The 20,928-nt window shown below is 35.4% G+C and overlaps 1 protein-coding gene across 1 annotated transcript in view; it reads right to left on the bottom strand.

Annotated features, from left to right (window-relative positions):
* msi (RNA-binding protein musashi) overlaps positions 1–20,026 on the bottom strand; it is a 49,898-nt gene extending 29,872 nt beyond the window's left edge. Inside the window, exon 1 of the mRNA XM_088040018.1 lies at positions 19,696–20,026. The gene's annotated coding sequence lies outside the window, so the exon portion shown is untranslated. The remainder of the gene's footprint in view (positions 1–19,695) is intronic.
* Between the last annotated feature and the right edge of the window lie 902 nt (positions 20,027–20,928).

Here is a 20,928-nt window from a genome sequence, read left to right as displayed (position 1 = left end):
TTGACTATGTTAGACTTAATCTGTACATCCATTGTAATAAAACTGGATTGCTACCTGAATTCCTATTGCCAGGCATTAAGCCAACAAATTACAATCTTGAAAACATTTCAAATGGCGTTAAAGTGTATAGACAACAAAATGTTTGTTACAAGTTGACAGTGTGGGACTATTTCCAGATAAAACGAGACTCATAAACACTGCAAATAAAGTACAAACTGATGTTCAAAGTATGCAAGCAAACATTCATTATTAACGAATTAGAACTACTGTTAGTGCAATTATTTACTCAAGAGCACGCACAATTCACGATGTGTTGTTACGATATGCGTGTTTTCCTTGATTTCATCGCCTGCAATGCGCTTTTCTTCTCCTGTTTTCTCGTCCATTAGTAGATTCTTCCCACGATGCAACAAATTTTCGTTTAATTATCATGAAAAACGGCGCTCACAACGTGTTGAAAGAACTGAAAGTGTTGAAAGTGATGGATGAACCAGTGTGGATTTTTTTCGTTGTAAAACTAGCTTGTGAAATATTAATTTTTGCTATTGTTGCATCAAAAATAAAACAAAATTTAGGGTATCAGCGCTATTTAAATCGGAGCGAATGCAACTGAAAACAATGAATTCTGGGCAAAGAGAATGTTAAATTACCGGCTTAAACTGATTTTATTAATTTTCTGCCAACAAATTGCTATTTACAACTTTCTAAAAATATACACAGACGCGCCAACTACATAAATAAAAAGCGATAAAAAATACAACGATAAAGATCAATGGTTCAATATTCTTGCTCTTCACGTTATCGATTGGCGAAATCCATAAAAACAGTAACAGATATTTTTATTCATGCGTAAAAATTATAAAGCCTATTTATCACCACACGTGCATTATACAAACAAATCCAAATAACAAATTATGAAATATTGTGTTATGGAAACTGTACCACAGTTCATTATGTAGAAAACTAGCTTTGTTTAATTAATTCAGCTACGAATGTGTTGGTTGCAAACTAGTAAATGAATACTAGTGCTGAAAATATACAACCTACTCACATTAATCACTACTAAACTTCGCTTCGACAGTAGATCAACATTTAGCTTTCTGTTCATCAACGTTGAAAGAACGATTACAGGAAAATGTTCAGCTAAATATCAGCCTTAAATAGACGCATTATAAATTCATTACAGTCACGCGTCTTTGCATAGACAATATGTTAACACAAGCAAATGAAAATTCATGATTTAAATGAAGTTTGTTTTCTCAAAATGTCACTAACCGGAAGATCTATCACTTCATTATACGTCGATATCATGTTTTATTGGCAATGTAGAATTTTTGTATTTTTAGAACCAAGAGAAAATCCGTTAAGCGTGAAATTTGCAGGGGAGTAAGTAGACCACGACCAAATATTAAATTTGATAAAACACATCGAACCAGGCGAAAGAAGGGTTGTTATTGATTAGACGAAACACGGAAGCCCTGTTTCAAACTAACAAAGCTAAATTTCGTCACGGTTCAAAGGAGCGGAATTCGAATGTGTGCATAAACGTCGTGAATTCACTTTGAAGCATCGATTCCATGGGATGGATGATTTGTGAACACTGTCAAAGTTTAAAATGTTGACTACACGATAAGAAAGTCCAATAGACTCGTTGACAATAAGCCTGCTTTTAATAAAATAACAGCAAGCCGGGCAAAAATAAAAAATGGGCTATTTCTGTGGCCGCGAGTGTGGTTGCCTTTCAAAGCTGCCAACAGACTTCACAGAGAGGGTTAATTTTGATTGATGTTGTTTCCACCCCCATGAAATTAGGGCGATCACTTCAACTATTTAACTGTTGAAGTTGCGGTTGAAAGAAACACTAATCATTAGTATTACAAACTGAAAATGGATGTTTGGTGGTATTCGAACTGATAAGCGGTTTACATTAATGGTTGCGTGGAGAGTAGGTTTGTGTTTCTACTCCAAATCTTCCCCCGATGTCAATATTTCCGTTACCAACATAGCCTGACTTGGAGTAAAAACAAAAACGCTATATAATCGGAAACTCAGCGTGGATGTTGGAGTCCACACCACACATTAATTTTAGATTTTCCTACCGTTACTCCTCGCATTTTACGGCAACATTTACATTCTGATGATGTATATCTCCGTAGAGTATATTCATAGGTAATAGCAGCAGCTATGCAGATTGTTTATTTGCTTCTTCGTTCACTGCACCGACTTTTACATAAACCAGCTTAGGGTAATAACAGTCGTCACATCACCGGAAATTACTCATTCCGCAAAAAAGTCCCTAATGGATAGCAAAGAAACAAGAATAAACATTCCGGTTTCTTCTCTTTGGTAAATAGTAACAATTCAGAATACTCCGGACCGGCTCGGCTGTTATCAACACAGCATTTGGATTAAAACGAAAATCCGATAGCAATTCAGAATTTATGACCTCTGCCAATAAGCAGCACCTATGTAGAAGCCACAAAAGAGACATAAAAAGCTTCAGATCTCTTCTCATCCATAATTTATCACGCGTGGGGTTGTGACGGCTTGACTTCGGTTTCAGGGCGCTTCATTTAAATGGGGACAATGATCGAAAAAGATCTACATGCATTTTTAATACGCTCCGGGAGGAATATAGAATCTCCGAACTGTCGATAAACTAGAAGGAGAACATTTGCAAGTTTTAGCCTTATTAGATCAAAGTCACGATCAACCGAGGTCAATAATCTTCGCCCAGTAGCAACAATTTCCGACAAACTGATCGAGTTTATTAAAAAATTAACCGTTCCGCTATAATTAATCCGTTCAAATGTCAGCTTTAGTTAAAAGATGGCTTTAGATCGAATTACTGAAACCGATGCAGCTATAAAACTAATAATTGATAGTTGTTAATACCGCATGAAGAAACGGTCTTCATTTCCGCCTCTTTGACAATATTTCAGCTGAAATGAGTTTTACGAAAATAAATACCGAACGGTACCAGATCGGAAAATAGTTAATAGAGTAGAACGATTGGAATTAATTCAAACTTTGACATGCTAGATACATAAAGCATTTACAGTGTAATCATTTCTACGTGCAATTTGCAGACTAGCCTGCAATTTCGTCAATTACAAAGTCTGTGTTGGTTATGAATTTTGCATTAGGTGCCTCTCAACTTGGCATTTAATGCACTTTTCAATTACACCGCCAATTCTGAAGTCCTTTGGTGGTTTTCAGAGTCAACAAAGGTAATCAAGAGAACACGAACCAACAGTCCGAAGTCTTAATAACTACTTCCGCAAATTTCGTTTAGTCGGAAATCGGGGAAAAAGATGTTAAATCAATACAGGGTGATTTAAAATTATTTTTTTCATTACTAGCTTGAGAATGAAATTAAATTTCTTTCCTACAAATAGAAAATAAAGTTTTTTGGGTTGCCTGTATTAAGTATTTACTGGAAATGGAAACAAATTTTATTGGTTTTAGGTTACATTTTTTATTCAACAATTCCAAATGACGATATTTACAAGTAGACCTACTATGTTTGTGGATGTATAATGTGCTAGTAGTAAAAAAAGTAAATATGAGTCGCTTAAATGCAAAACCCGACATTTGCATTCAGCCATAATTTTTCGGGCAATACAAAAAGCTCTTTCAGCGCTTTCACTTTCAAATGTGGAATGATAAAATTTTGTCAGTTTGTAGTCAAAAGCTTGTAAATTACTACGCTAAACTTTTTCAAAATCTATCTAGAACCAATTAATCACACTTAGCAAATTTATATTGAAGTGTCAAATTTCGGCCTGATGCAGATGTCGGGTTTTGCATTTAGGCGACTGATATATAAACCACGAGAGAAAAAACTTTTCTCGAAAAGTTTCTTCTCTTCCTTGGTATATAATTACTTTTTCATTAGCCAGTTCATTGCTTTCTTTTCTATTGCGGGAGTATGATGTTTTCTTAATGGCAAACTGTGAAGGTACAAAGGTTTAAATCTCCGGAGATCAATAAAGGTGATGAAAATATAACAAAAGTGCAGTATTTCAGAGAATAATTATGTTTAGGGCGAGAAAATATAAAGAATTGAGAACATTCGTGACTGTTTTATTGTACTAATAAAGCAACAAGAAATTAACAAAACAGGCGTTTTCCAAAGACTTGTTTGTATTGTCTTTGAATTCTGTCCATCCTTCAACCATAGTAGTTAACCGTGACAACATGTTATTTGAAATTAATTATGACAAAGAGAATTGGAGATGTACTAATTTAGTCGCTGATCAATGATTAAACTTAAATGTTTCATTGATCAGTGCTACCAACCATCAGTAATGTGAGTATTAATAGGTTTCAATCGAAATGTTCGGTTTCAGAAAATGTCTAAACAGTTGTCACAAAAGTGCGTTTCACGTTTGTTTACTTTATCGGTTATGAAGACAGAATTGACTGTTTATCTGGCAAACCTTTGATGTGTTGTAAATATTCAAGAAAGCCACTAGTGCTGCTTTTATTGCTTTGTGTGTTTGGCAATGATAATTATGTAAACAGATTGGATTTAATAATGAAAGCATCACATGGACTGTGTTTTTCACGTTTGTGCTCCTTCGTTACATCTTTATTAGACACAAGTCTTGTTATTTGTTTTATACCATTATCCAAGTACGGTATTTTCTCGCGACTCGCAAGCTTCGTCTTGCCACTGAATTTTTCATTAAAAGTAGTTTAAACCTCGCTGTCTTGTCGTCGACCGTTAACATTTTTTTCAGCACGAAGTTTCTTGGCAATGTTGAAAATACACATTGACGTTCACACTAATTACTTAAGTCAAACTTCGTCTGAAGTATTATACAACCAATTTATTTTTAACTCCTTTCAGGAATTTTCGGCAACTTCAATTGAACTGTCTTAAGACAAACCTTTCCTCGCGAATAAAAACAAACAGGTTAAGAAGTGGTTGGCCTTCGTGAGTACCGGCGAAGAAAGACAGACGTGGTCGCCGCCGCCACCGCTGTTGACCGAGCGACCGACTGGGCCAACGTTTTCTTCTCTTGCAAGGATGCATATTTTAACAAACCTGTCTTTTGAAAGCGGAATGAATGCACGCTGATCCTTTGTGTGTGGGAATGGGTGAGAAAAAAGTAACGAGTTATACGTAGGACGATGTGGTATGTGTCGCGACGGAGGAAGTATTTTGTCTGTTCATTTCTGACGGAATTGCAGAGATTTACTTTGATCCTCTCGAGTGAAAATGGCCATTTATTTCCACAAGTTCGTGCCTGGAGTGTGCACGGGAATTCTGGATGCTTTAATTGATGGGAATAAGTGATGGGCAACTTCTGCAAGGAGCTTACAGTGTTTGCGAGACAATAATTTATTGTTGTGTTGCTAAGTTATAGACAGAAAGGAAAATGAAGGAAAATGCTTCCTTCTATTAAGCAGGAACTTCAATTTCAACAAGTGATTTTTGGCAGATTTTTTTACTTTGTGATTGAGGAAAATCGGTGAATTCGCAGCATGTTTTGCTAGAATTATGCAATAATTTTATAACCGGTATAATAAACAACAAAATACTACCATTTTATGATTTTTCATCAAAAGAGGAAACAAAGCGCAATAGAGTTCAGCTTTTATTTATTAAAGCTCTATAATGGAATATGCACAATTTTTCGAAGCGTCACAAAATTTATTCCTTTTTTCTACTTATTCATAATATACTTATTCATTTCCTTAATATTCTTTATTTTATGCTTATCAAACTCATAGTTTTTAGATTAATCTCCAGTTTTTCGGCCTCTTGAATATTAAATGAAATTTTTTAGATGATTATGAGGCTCTCACGTAATCACGTTTCACAAAATTGTTTTTATGAAATGCTATGGATAATTTATAAGGCTGCAAATTGTTCTTATCACTCCACTGAGAAATTTAAGACCCCGTTTGTCGGCTCTAAAACCGATGAACTTTGATCGGTGATTTTTCCGTGGCACGTAAAACCGAATATAAAAAGTTGTTTTCATTCATTCTCGTTTTTTTCCACCCTCCAGGTTTTTACGGTAAAGTTCCCGCCTCGTTGTCAATTTCTGAATATTTATCTAAGACTCCGGAGTCCGGAAATGCAAAATAAACAAGCTCGTTTCACGATAAGCCACAATTGGCAGTAACCGCCGTCCAATACTGTTTACCGCGGTATTAATGAGGATCAGATCAGCGGTTAACAGCGCAATCCGAAGGTGTAATTGTGGTTTCGAACAGTATAAACTTTTCAAATATCATCCTTGATTTCCTATTCCGGCCGTCATCGCCAAACACTTAAAACTGTCGAAATTGTGAGGTAGGACCTTGTCGAACAAAAGTTCCGAGTAAATTAAGCTTTCGAAGCACTCGATTCGGCCGAGATTCAATAATCCCCTTTGCCGCTACCCCGCGGTGCGTTAGAAAGGGGACTTGATTAATTCTGTCTGATTTACGACGATCTTCAATCGAAATTTTGATTGGAAACCTGGCGAAAGTCATTGTGTTGAGCGGACACCGGTTCCGATGACGGCCACCAAGAGCATCCCCTAATAAATACACGTGCAATTGGGTGAGGGTGCTAATGGAGATAAGAAGTTGATTTGTCAGTGTCGGTTCGTGTCGACGCACTGATTTCATTACAACTTTTATGTACAACCTGTGGTATGCGGGTCTTATCTTGATTACGGTGCCAGAGAGAAGTCCAATATTTTTTGCAGATAGGGGAAAATGTAATCGTGCTCGAGCAGGGACTTTTTGTTAATACTCAAGCTAAAGCTTTCAATTTCGCCTTTAAAATATGTGGGAAAATTGGAAACGCACTAATCGGAACTATTTATCAAAAGTACTGAAAGAACTCATTTTTTACTTTTTAATTTCAGAGAACCTTTACCAGATAAGCAATAAAGAAAGTCAAGCAATTAACACAAAAATGAAATTGATAACTTTTCTTGCTTATTTTCTTTCAACAAAACAATTATTGCTTCTCGGTTTATAATTACACAAAACTTGATGATGAAGTACATGCAACTGTAATCTTTCAAATTATGTATGAGACAATTTTTCTCTTCTTTAATTTTTTAACCTTTTATTTTTCCATTTTTCAAACAGTTAACATGTCTAAAATGCCTAAAAGCCTCGTAAAAGCTGTTCCATAATTTTACCGGCATAATGTGGCGAACACAGCTGCAAAAATTTTGTTTTAAACAAACGACGCATCTCTATTTTCGCTTAATCACTCAAGAAGATAATTCTTCTCCCTCCCGAAATGTCTCCATTGATTAAATATAATATCTGCGTTCCCCAAAGTTTTCCTTTATTTATTTTCGTCCAGTCGACAGCTTCTAAACATACTTCATATGAAAAAATACTTCAAGAATTAACTACTTCGCTCTCGCCGTTTTATTTTTACAACGGGAATGTTATGTAGCTACTGAAATTATGTCGTGGTGAATATTTTTAGTAATCGCACGCGCTTTGTGCTTTTTTTAAATCTTCGACGAGGACTTGTTCCGGTAACACTTTTTCATATGTTGACAACACTTGTATTGACCTAAAATGTTATAAATAGTTTGATTAACGAATTTTAAGGAAGAGGCTCTACGAGGTGGAAACACCACACGTGTTTTCTTAGTGTCGTTCAATAGATGTAATTAAACGCTATTTTTGAAATGTGGCGTTGAATTTTTGACATGGCTGTAGGTACAAAAATATGATCTGGGCCGTAATATGTCACGGTAATCAGTCTTTGAGTCACGGTCGTCCTCCTCCCTGAATTAGTTGTTACTGCTAGGCAATTACTTTAAAAAAGTGAAAATTTTACAAGAAAAGCACTTTCTGCGAGCAATATGTAATTACAGACATTCTCAGTGTTGTAACAATGGAATCCAATTTACATGATTAAATTTTCTATCGTGAAAGCAGTGATAGCAACCCATCCATACATGCAATTAAAAAAGCATCATAATAAATCAGTTATTGCACTACAGTTCATAATTGGAAGAAATCTGAACTCATGGATCTTCAATACATCTGGAAATCTAAAGACTCCTTTGTCTTACTCCATCATATGGTGCATTTAAACGAATTTCGCGCTTTGGTCGTTTTCAATCTTCTGTGGTCACTGATTCCGCTCAGTGGGTGTATTCGGTCTAAAACATAATGGAGCGAATAATTCTTCAAATATGTTTTAGCCTCATTCTACCGCTTGAACAAAATATTCCGGCTATTTTAATATCTCGTGAAAGCGCAAATTTTTCAGAACGATATTCCTAAGAATGTTAATTTAAAACTGATGCGCTTTTGTTCTTTTCTTGTAAAGTCAAGGCCAAAAATTAGTGTTATTAATCTGAAGAGACTGGATTTCATCTCACTTCAAAAAGAAAACTATTAAAGTTTTCAGAAAGTTGATGATTTGTTTATAGGAAACAACAAACCCGATCTGTTCTTTCAGAAGATTAAAAATGATTGGAAACTCCCTTGAGGAAGTTCCACAAACAATAACAAATCTGAGAACGTTAATAAGCTCTGTATGGGCAGATCATATTACACATCCATTTAATTTGGGAGAAGTAGAACAAAAAATAATGGTATTTCCTCCGACAAAAAAAGATCATCTGTGTGGTGTTTAGATTTCCAAGAAACACTTGTCTAGTTTGGAAGTGGAATGAAGAGAGGATTCCGCCTTTTATCATATCATTTTTTATACTTGCATCAATCAATGAGTCTATTTATTATGTTGGCATTTACTTTTCAAAGCTATAGTGTTTCGCGTTGGCGGTGAAATTTGCAAGTAAAGCAGAAAATTTTGTAAACATCAGGGCGGTTTGGTTTTAGTGATAAAAATTAAAATTTGTTACACAAATATGTACCAATCATCCACCTGCAAATTAAAAAATAAAACAATATGAAATGTTTCAATGTTTTTGATGGCCAATCAATCAAAACGTACGCAAATTTCGGGATGCAGCACAACTAGCCTACAAACAAACAAAGCGATTTAAAAGCAAAAATGTGCACACATTTTTTGATGGCAACTTATAGAAATTCATATTTGCATTATTCGTTTGAAAGCTAGTAATAATAAATTAGCAAAAACATTACAACTAAGCGGGCTTAATGACACCGAACTGAAGTACTTGGCAGCAGATTGTACTTGATAGAGTCATCTCGTGAAAAGCAAACTATGCAGAAACTCTTTGTTGCATTAAGCTCTCTGTTCCGGCATCGTAAAATCTCAAGTTTAGGAAACTACCGGGATTTGATTAGATTTTCACACAAGAGGCGGGTATGTACTTTTACTTAACTATTCAAACTCCAAAAAAAAAGTTTGAATAAAATATTTCAATTTTCCTGTTTCTGTGATGTTTACAAAATAGTCATGCCTATGTGATTTACATTATTTTTGTGTTATAAACATCCGAAAATATTATAAATATTCATATCTTTTTGTATAATATATAATATACTATATAATATAAAATGGTTCGTAAAGAAAGCACTTTCCGGGTTTTCTGTAAAAACTTTCGAGGTGCGCATGATTAATGAATTAATCTCTCGATTCGCTCTGTATCAAACTTTGTTGATTTGTCGACTTCACTTCCTCGTTCGTTGTTCAGTGTTGTTAATAAAATTGAAAATGAAAAACTCAGCCCCGCCTTATTACTTTACCTAAGCTTTATTATTACAGTTCCGCATGTCGAAAACGGTGAAAATGCTCGCTGCCGAGATTGAACTCAAGTGACACCATCAATTAGACACAGTCTCGAAAGTGTTAATGGTATGAAGCTTTGTCATTAATTTACAGTAAGTGATTGGAATTAGTCGCATTTCCCTTATATAGAAAATTTAGATCGTTCGAATTTAATGAAAAGCGTATATTTTATTCATTAATTCCCGTGCTTGAAAGCCACTCTAATTTAGTCAATACAACCCTTGTTTACTGAAATGTCTTTGTTTTTCTATTTCTTGTTGCGAACGATTAAGGATGCTTCGGGTCACGAAGATGATGATGAGATACGTCTCTGGCCAATTCGCAAACAGTTGTTTTCTTCGTAACTACTTGAAAAATAAGATCTTTGATTACGATTTTGAATGCAATCTCCGTTCTATTGATCCAACATTTGCCAAGAATGTCGTCTTGAATTTAATTAAAACAAATTATTCGCATGTCGGCTGCAAATGTATGTCCCATCTAATAAATTCCAGACGCGATAGTTTTGCGTAGTTCCTGTATTTAGTTTTGGTTGGAGTCGAGCAATTTCCTAATTACTTAAATTTATAGGTGTAGTTGCCTCTTTATATTATTCCATTATTGATTATTCTCTTATTAACATGAGTATGGTTTTGATCCGCGAAACAGCTGTAATTTTGAATTAAAGTCTTTGATGTAGTAAATTTGACTCGTCAAAAACAAAGCCGTGACTAAATTCTTTTCAATCAATAACGTGTTGTGCCACGGTTCTATTACACAATCAAACGGTTATTCAACTGGTAAAATTTTCATTTTCAGATGAGATAATTCTTGATGGTCGAGCTAATTATCAAAGCTAAAACGATCAGAAATTAGGTTGGGGCACCGTTTGGTTTGCGACCGAAACAGACACATAAATTAGAACAAAACAGTTAGTTTCGGATGCCAAAACACTGGTTGTTCTTTTTTTGCATGTGGAGATACCAAAAGAGCAAATTAAATTGGAGACACAATTAATTTATTGAATTTGTCCAATTCGCAACGAAAACAGAATTTTCTTTTGTCACAATCTTTGTGTCAAAAAGGACTGACACAAATCGACTGTACACGTATATGAAATCCCGACACATAAATAAATAAATACCTGCCACGCATTTTGTGGAGTTTCATTCTTTATTATTTATATAAAAAACCCCCATAAATAGAAAACGTGTTTTTCAATGTTATCCATCATTAATTAATGCTTGGTACCCACCTCAACTACCGTCTGGATTCTTTTATCCATTTTCATCCGAGACTATCAGCAGAATTTCATCTGCATTCATTAAAAATTCCTTTGATATTTGCTTCATGGTTTTTACTTGAACGTACGTTCGCTTCGACATCCGTTATTAATTAAGAGTTCCAAACCTCTCGTGAGTGTCAAAAATTCGTGAACGTTAACAATTACAACAATGTTGACATATATTAAGACGGACGTAAAAGATTGCGAGCTCTAATTAAACCGCAACAGTGTTTTTCGGCACCGAACCGTCAATTTGGACGTCAGGTGAGGAAAATTGATTCGTTTTACGTCTATCTGGCTATTTTTGGGTTGCTGCAAAACTACAGAAACCATACGTAATAATTACAGAGGGTAAAGATTGTTGACAAGTGCGCATCGAATTGTTTTCCGTAAATTACGATGAAAATTTCATTTAAATTGTTTTCTTTGTCGTCTTTAATAAAATGCTGATAATTAAAGTGTGAAATTGTCCATTGTCTTGTTAGTTCTGTACACAGAGCATTCACCCGTAATCAAATTCGTTATAAAACAACGGCCACTTTCCTTCGAATCTTTTACTCTCCATCGGCGTGGGATCCATCGGATTTTAATTGAATTAGCATTAATAGGTCCCTACTACGCATTGCTATAAATCTCCTCGAGATTTATTGTTGACAAATGCGAGGTTGGAGGTTGTCTGGGTCCCGAAAGGTGATTTTAGAACATGTCTACGTATGACCGACACAAGTTAATTTTAAAATTCAGCGGCCCGAGAAATATTTTAATTAGTTGCTTCGACCGATTTTTTGGCGTTGCCGAGAGTGACAGTCTCAATTTAGGACGCCGAGACCGAATTTATCGGGATTGTCGTGGTAATTATCGAAAATTTTCAAACTAAATTTAAATAGATGAGGCCACGCTAATTAGCTCTAAAATCGGTTAATGTACTCGTGTTTAAAGATAAATTAAATCGCGCGTCTATTTTGTAGTACTTCCTTGTTCAAGAGATTAGGTTACCCGAAAAGGAGTTCGGATGTAATGGATTACGAACATAAAGAAATTACGGAACAAAAAACGTGATTAGAGGAAGTTTGGAATGAATTGAAGTAGATATAGGAGTTTTGGTCGACCTCCGCATAAATCCGACTTTTTTCTACCGACTTAATTGAAAGTCACGGAGGACTTAATCTCTGTGTTTCTGTGGCAACTCAAGTAAATTGCACAAGTCAGAGTGCCTAATTATAGTAATGGTCCATCTATCGTTCTAACGCAATGAACCGCAACATTCCAAACTCTTTTAAAATAGCTCCCTCTAGTTCTTCACTCACAAGCACCGGCTTTGTTGGGGCAGGTTCGCGGATTTTTTATATTCCTAAACCGTGACGTACTATTTCGATCAAAACGCGTGATAAACGCGCTAATGGCAGCTGGCTTGAATGTGAAAAGATGCCGTGATTGCCTGACCGACCACCGAAAAGATTAACGCAAATGTTGCGGAAATATGTAGTAACGAGTGCAGCCTGAAACCAAAATAGACAGGAAAAAATTCTGCAGCTATATGTCATAATTCAAAGTGGACGAGATGCTGAGATACCACGCTCGATGAGTTTTCAGATTAAAAATTTCGTTAGAGCTGTAATTACTTTCCCACATGAATTGACAAAACTGTCAAGTTTAAAGTAATTATTGTCTGTCTTATCTAATTAATTGTAATTTCCACTTTCGTCGTTGCTTTGATCCCTTTTTGAGGTCGGGATCAAAACCGGAATTTTTAAACCGCAAAAGGAAAGAAAAAAGTTCGCACTTATCTTGATCCATCACTATCCTTTTTGATACATTTTAATCCTGGGGACAAAGCTCATAATGGATATTAACTCTGAAATGTACTCATTTTATAGCTAGAATGAATATTCTATCTGAACAGTCTATTAAAAGAGTCCAACTAACAAGACACATGGGAACTTTATCAGCTGAAGTTGAACTTGGGATACTAGTATTTGTCTCGGATTAAATAATTCATTGACAGAATCTCTGCGAATTTGCCAGATCGCTGTTTGGTAAATGCAGCATGAAATAAATACACACATAAGTTTGCAAATTGGACGTTTCGTTAGGTTTGGGATAATTTTGACACATTCACTCAGTCAAATTGAACTAATTAACTTCCATGAATTGTATCGACTCAGAAAAGTCTGTCAATATTTTTATTACAATAATTTCACATTTTACAACGGTTATGAAATTATAGGTATTAAATAAATTCTTAACTGATACGTATTATGGTTTATTGTATGCAGTTGTTCCAAGAAAATTCCTAATATTAACACATTCACTCCAGTAAAGAGCAAAGTTGTTAACTTCCAGCTACAAAACCATATTTTAAATTTACATTCAAATTGCGATCATTCAAAGGTACGACCATAAAAATTAATTATAACGTTAAACAAAAGCGGTGTAATTGCTATTTACTGTTTTGTTCGTAAAGCTATTTTGCTTATTATTATTATCGTACATATCGAGCTGTGTTTAAGAAAGAAATTCGCACCACAGACAAAAAAACAGATGGAATAAATCTGAACCCTCTGTTACGATTATGAATTTAGATGTAATAAGTAATAATACACTGCCCCGCAAAATTAATGCAAAATCGACATGTTAATTGTAAAAATTGTTTAAAAAAATATTGACAATTTACACCAACAGGATTTTAATTTGATAGAGCATTTATAGAACAATCCGAAAATAGCTATTTAACAAACAAGTTGGTTAACAAAAAAAAGAGTTTCTTTAAATTGAAGAAATCAGAAATTTAATTAGCGGTATGCCAGGAAGAATTCTGACTGTTATCTTATCAGTATTCGAGGAGGTAAAACACTCTGTCAAGGTCAACTGTAAAACTCGAGGTAAAAATCACAGCAATTCCCCCTGCTGTTTTTTGAATTTTTTTTGCAAGTGTTAATTTTTGGAAAAATTAATTTGTAAAAATTGCTTTAATAAGCATGTATTGAAAACCAGTTTGAGAAAAAAAAAATTAACAAAAATTAAATTTTCAAATTTTGCGGCGCAGTGTATAATAAAAATAAAATTCAGGTCAATCCTCTAATGTAATAACTTTAATAAATCGGCGAATTTTGATGTAAAATTGAAGGCCTGCGGTGGTATTTTCGAGTACATGATCAAACGAATTCCAGGGTAAAGTGAAATAAAACTTGAAACTAGAATTGCAAGAAACTGATAATCATCTGAGATTCTGCAATTCATTTTTTTTATTTTTAGCTGGAAACAGTTTACTTCATTATCACCAGCTTCCATGTGGTGAAATATCAACAGAATTGTCTGAAAATTCACCAAGGCGGTAGTAATTGTAACTGCGTCGTTAACTGTTTCAAAATAGTCACTTTGAAAACATGTGGTCTCTAATTGCTTTAAATCCATACAATCTCTCGCCAGTCGTGTCTGAGGTTAAAATGTATTTACCGATAAAAAGACCAACACACGTCGAAAAACAGTTCCGGTATTTTAAGCGCGCTATTTTCAATCAGGAAAGTGGTGCGAGTATTATAAATAATATCGGTTTGTAAAAGCTCCCTTTTTAGAACATTTTTTCATTAGCGACAACGAATTAATTGTATTATCAGCCGTGTAAAGGAAACGAGAAAACTGTTTAATTAAATTCGAGGAAATGCGAAAATTTCCGGACACGTCGCGCGTCGCCTGTGAGAAATTTTGGAGGTTCACTGGAATCGATAAAACCTGGATACATTTTTTATGACTTTTTCATTCGGATTTGAACGCGTTTTCAAGAATCTTTAAACTTTCATTATTACCATGAGTTCCAAGCGTTGAAAAATTAATGAATGGTTTGAAAGTATCCAGAAGCCAAGAGATATTAGTCCTAATGGAAATTCGATGTAAATTATTAAATAATATTTAAGCATTTCGTCTTCGAGTTCTCGTCGGTTCCGGGAGTCATTAACGCTTTTAATGACGGTGGAATAAAAACTCCCTCTGGTCGCTTTAATTATTTTACTCTCCATACAAAGTTGAACACCGTCTTGCCGCCGAAGTGTAAATGAAGCTAGAGATTTTGCCCGTATTTTACCGGCCAGTTCACTAATGTCCGAATAATCCGTTCGGGAAGTTGAGAAGTTGTGGGTTAAAACTTGCTTCAAGCTGGTGTTATTACAAGAATCCCTCGTAAATTTGGTAACGTCTTCGACGGCTGTCTAAAGTATGTGGAAACTATGAAGCTTCCTTTAGATTCCAATTTTATTTCAAGGATGCCTAATTTGAAGCTCGGGCTCTCAACAGCCCTCTTCCCCGAATTAGGTTTTTGTCTTGAAAGTCTCAAGCGTATAATGTCACGTTTATGTGTACTGAGCGGTTAGAAAGGGGTTAAAGCTCATAAGTAAAGTTCAGTTGGTTTAATTTTGGATTTAGCTAATTACTTAGATGGCAATCTATGTTTGGGCGAGCAAACGGGAATATTGGCAAGCGCACTATTACCCGTGAAAAAGAAGATGTACAATTTTGAATCGCCGTTGAAATAAAAATTTCTATAATTGGTGTCTTTAGCTCCACAATTTGGCAATTTAGGAGAGTTATTACACCACTCAAAAGTAGTAATTACCCGAAATTTCATAGTTGTAGCACTAACATTACCAAAATTACGAATTTTACTGTAGGATCTCTGAAAGTTTTGCTTCGCTTTAAAAATGAATTTTTTTTTAAATTTTTGTCTTTCGATAACAATACACGACTTGCAAAAATTTGACGGTTTGTATCGTTGTTTACGTCAGAACTAACATTTAAAAATATTAACAACTAAATCAATGATAAACGATTTTCTAAATGACGGTCATTTTAATAATTCAATGTTCATTCTAGTATCAATAACAATTCCCTACGTGGTTTTACAGTCAACTTTAATCAATCATGTTTAGTATATAGGTTGATATTTTATTATTAACCAGAGGAAACAAATGTTATTCACAGCTATTTGTGACATCAAAACGAAATATAACTGTTCGAAAACCGAAGTTCTAAGGAGTACTAGAATGATCAGATTACGCAATGTAAACAACTTCTAATTGAAGGTAAAGACTGAAATTGGTGCTTGTTAGAGTGAATTTACGACAATTTAATTTAAAATCAATCAATCAACTTTGAAGAAGAGGAACAAATAGCGAATGAAATCAATTATGGTTAGTTTTGTAACATTAAAATCAATATCTACTACGCTCAACAGAATATAATCTTTTTGAAATTTCCAATAAGTTCTCATGATCAAATTTAATCAAATTAGCCATTGGTGCACTTTCATTGTCACAGAGTGAAGTGTACCCAAAAACCGCTATACCACAAAATCACTGCTGACCAGTGTAATTGTCGTGTTCGCTCCAAATGAGCTTGTACCTGACGTTTCGCTAAAGTTGAAAGCTTACGAGCACATTTAAAGCCTGCTCATGTCATTTTTGCACTTAAATATCCTGAAATATTTCATTCACGATTGTTTGAAAATGCCCACTTCAGCCGGTTCGACGATCTTCATTCAAGTTTCCATCATCAATGAAACGCCTTCGTCCCTACACGATTACATTTCCTACACTCAGATTGCATGAATTTGAGTCTCAGATGTTCTTTCCTACCGTCGTCGATGATGCCGAATGAATGAAAAAAGAATGGGTTCTCGCTTTTTTCAGCAGAGCACATGAAAAATTCAGATGGAGATGCGCGAGCTTCGTTGACAGTTATTTTTAAGGAAGTGATGAGAGAACTCCATGTTAAATTGCACATGAATAGGTGTTCCATAATTTAGAACGTGAGGAAGCAGAGGACGCGTTTCAAAATGAGTTTTAATTTTAGAAATGGTTCGCTTTTCGGTATGTACGACCGGTTCACTGTTATTAAACAAAATTACTCAACGTCAAATGGATTAATGCGTGTTAGGTAATTTTGTGGGTGATTTTTGGTATTTTTCGCACGGCACCGATGTTCAGCATGGGACAAATATCCGGAATTTTCTAAAATGATCGATTCAGGTCGACTAAAAATTCAATTTTCGAGCGTATTCCGCTTTTTACCTAGGAAATAATAATAGTCATTGTGGCGGCTTTGATAACCATCGACTTTTTACTTGAAAAATGGAAAGTCAAACAAGTAATAAGAGCGTGAAAATGTTTTACAGGCGAGAGTCAAAAACCGCAAAATCTCTCTTTTGTACCACGATAAAGACACTGTACATATTTAACAAATGGTTCAATGAACCGATTCTAAATTTTACAGTCTATCATATATTATGGAGTAAGTACATACATAATGCGTCAGCAATAATATTTCACATAAAATTTTCTAACGCAAGCGGCGCTTAGTCAACATGCATGTTTGTATGGAGGTGTAACATCAGATTTTATGGTGTAAACTAGGCACTGTTGCCACAAACTAAAACAGATAAACATAAGGTAGACATAATGGTCCAATAATTGTTAATATATCAGCGAAAATGAACTGTTTGCACACACACACCACCACCATTAATTAATTGGTAGTTCAGTAAACATCCTGACTTTTTAAAAATCCTGCTACATAACAGGAAAAATGATATTGCCCGATTTTGACTTTTATTTTTGGCTCAAAGCTCTTCGTGAAAATACCGAAACTCCTCCACTTGTGGTGAAAGGAGTGAACGTACAACAACCAACTGTCGAGCAATTTATACTGATTCCGAATTCCCAAAATAATGGCATGTCACAACAAAATAACAAAAGCCGTCACATCACAAAGCACAGCTTAATTTAAGACACCTTTAATTTTCCCATCTCGTATTTTATCCAAATCGTTTTTTTCACGCCTTCGATTTGGCAGTGCTTGTTCAAATACAACGAAAATTCCGTTTAGTAACGAATAGCTGACTCACCCCATACCATTCAACTGCAAAAAATCGATAGCAAGAGCAGGTTCCTGCTTTGTTTATTTTCCAGAGAACTGCTTACAAATTGCTTGAATGATGACGCCGATATATCTTTGCGAAACGCGCCAGTTGCTAGCTCAATTAAAATAAAGAAAAATGAGAGTATTTACGAAATTCTTTGTACAGGAGTACGAAATAAACCAAGGGATGTTTTATGTTTTGGCATAAAACGTCGAATTGAATCACGTGGATAAGATACAGACTGAGCTCACCATCTGGAGACGAACACGTTTGTTTTTTTATTTTCATTGCTGAGTTTTGCAGGGTTAGAATTTTTAGTTTTTGGTTTCACGTACTTTGACCAGTTGGAGGCCACCAATTGACGTTGGATACCCAGAAATAAATACAATACAAAAACAGACGAAAGATGACCTTCAATGGATTGAAACAGGTGCATGACGGAGTTGAAGAGCGAGGAGCATCGTTTCGCTTTTGCTACTTAATTTTGAAGCTTTTTTGACACGAGTCCATAGACAATAGATTTGAAACGTTTATTATTACATTACCGGCACGGAATTATTATGTAATAACCTGCCAAAAATAAATGTCATGTATTAAAACTAAGAAAAGCTCTAAATTTTACACCAAAAACCACAAAAAGTGTCATAAGAATCGTGACAGTTCTGTCAACAATGCCACCTTTGCATAGCTATTATTTTTTGACCTCAAACTGTCAAGAAAGCGTTGTGATATGCAAAGCTACCAACAAGTTTTAAATTTCAAAGAGTTTTTTTTATTATAAATAACTAAAGCCCCTTTGAGAAGTTCCCACTAAAATCAATTTTTAGCTTTAGGCAAGCTGCAATAAAAGTTCCGCAAAATATGCTGCATTGAAAGAACGATTGTTTCATGACATTTGAGTTTGCTCACATAGACTGTGATGAATTAAAGTTTATATTAATTAAACTTTACGATTTTTGTTTTTAATAACGGCGATGACTGTTTTAAGAATTTCAACCGAAATCATGAAAATATTTATATTTTTCATTTCTAAAGTTGTCACAGCACGATCTTTTTCAGTTCAAATTGCAAAGCTTTGGTGCTTTGATTAATCATTAATAAACCTAATTTTAATAATGCAACCCTGTGCTATATTTTTAACAAAGTGATTAAATTACAACCTTCAAATTTTGCATTTATGTCGTTGAAGGCGAGATAGAACATATTCCTCAAGTTTAGTAAAGTTTGTATGCGTAACCATAAAAGGTTTGTTGTTTAAAGAATCAATCAAGAGTCCTTCAAAAACATTGAACTTCAATGTGTTAAGGTATAAATTAGAATATAAAATGCCTTTTATCGATTTTTGTACAAATCAACAACAATGTCAAATCTTTCCAGGCACAAGAACTAGTTTCTTGCTCTAGTAGCTTGGTAATGGCACGTTAGCAACTCCAAATGACATACCGAAAATAATTATATTATTTTTTAATTAATTTACGAGTATCAAGAAAGGATCAGCCTTGGGTAAACCCCGTGACTATTGTGTCTGAATGCCGCTAGCCGCCGTCTCCACCAACAAAACTTGTACCTCCTGCATCCGAGACCACAAGCAATGTGAAGAATGTCCGTGTGTTGGGTTAATAACCCAAGGCAAACGCACACCACCATATCAAATCGCATCAAAGTCACGATCATTCGAAAGTAAAAGGATTCGTTTTATGACCGGAGCAGGCGGCTGCGGGTCAGGAAAACTGCGTGCGGAGGCACCGGCAACATCGATCGTCGGGAAGCAGCAGGATTGGGAGCAGGAGCACATGGACGGAACACCTGTGGACTTACCGGCGAAGAAGGCAGTCGCGTCAACCGCTGAAGAAGCTCATGCACCAAGTATCCGCAGAAGGTAGTATCAGTCACTCACTCAACAAATATTCACAAAGCCCGGTCCTTCACCAAGACACAATCCTGAGGGTATCCCATGGCACTGTCACGGATTCTCTGGATGTCGAGGGCTTGCCACGTGAGATGCACACTGCGAACGAAAACGCCTCACGTTGAACCGCAACAACCAAGTGAACGACTTCAAGTGATCTGGTTCTGGTTCCTGTGTGGCAGCGAAGGCCGAGCCACTAGGGGGCGCGCGCGCAACCCGCGGCTGCGGATCTCATTACAATGCCAGAATCCGCGGGACACGGACAACTTTTACGTTCGACACCGGAGCCGCAGATGTTCCGGACTTTGCATTATACCTACAAATTGCTCTCATTTATTAAGACGGGAACGACACAAACTGAATTAGATGCAACACCGACACCCTCGGCTTCGACGACTTAAAAAGCCGACGCTTTAAACTCATTACCAGACTTAAGCTAGGCGTACCGCTTTTAACCGAAAGCTTCCAATCGCTCCAGGAGCAATAATAACAAATGCAGCTAGTTTAATTTTAAGTGTCAGGTGCTTGCTTTGTACAAAAGACCGCAATAATTCAAGTGCTCTTTCGCCTGCTCTTTTTGGTTTTGTTCGTATAAGAGAGAATTTCACCTTTTGTTTCCCACTCAAAAAATTAGTTGTTCGGCTTATCTTATAATTCTTCTTTCATATTATTTTAAATTAACTTGTAAAAAGAGAAAAATATCAGTACACTTAGCTACAAATAAAAAATAAACACAAGAATGTGGCGGAGAACAAAAATAGATGAAAGCTTCAGGTAGAGAGATTTATAAAGAACACATTTATCTTCTTTATGGATCTCTTTTTAGTTTTACTAAACACTGCACCGGAATGGCGCTCCTGTCAGTTATAGATATGGATGCTTTGAAACTCAGGTACTCAGTAAAAAGAAAAATGTTCATTCAAAAACATCAACTTTTTTATTGGATATGTCGATGCAATAATGGATTTTGTCTGAACTTTAAGTCTCAAGTGATATTTAACTGTTCAATTCTAATATTAGGAACGTAAAATTGTTTACGATTATTTGGTAGACAGGCTGTGACATTTAGAGATCGTTAGCCAACAAATTGGACAAATATAAATTAAACATTTTGATGTTTGTTTCTTATAATTAAAACTATC

Source organism: Gnatocerus cornutus, chromosome 6 (genome assembly GCF_029298725.1).
Source record: "Gnatocerus cornutus isolate USDA-ARS CGAHR chromosome 6, icGnaCorn1.1, whole genome shotgun sequence".
NCBI classification, from domain to species: domain Eukaryota; kingdom Metazoa; phylum Arthropoda; class Insecta; order Coleoptera; family Tenebrionidae; genus Gnatocerus; species Gnatocerus cornutus.
Note: the sequence above shows the minus strand (reverse complement) of the source record. Positions and strands in the feature narration are given on the sequence as shown.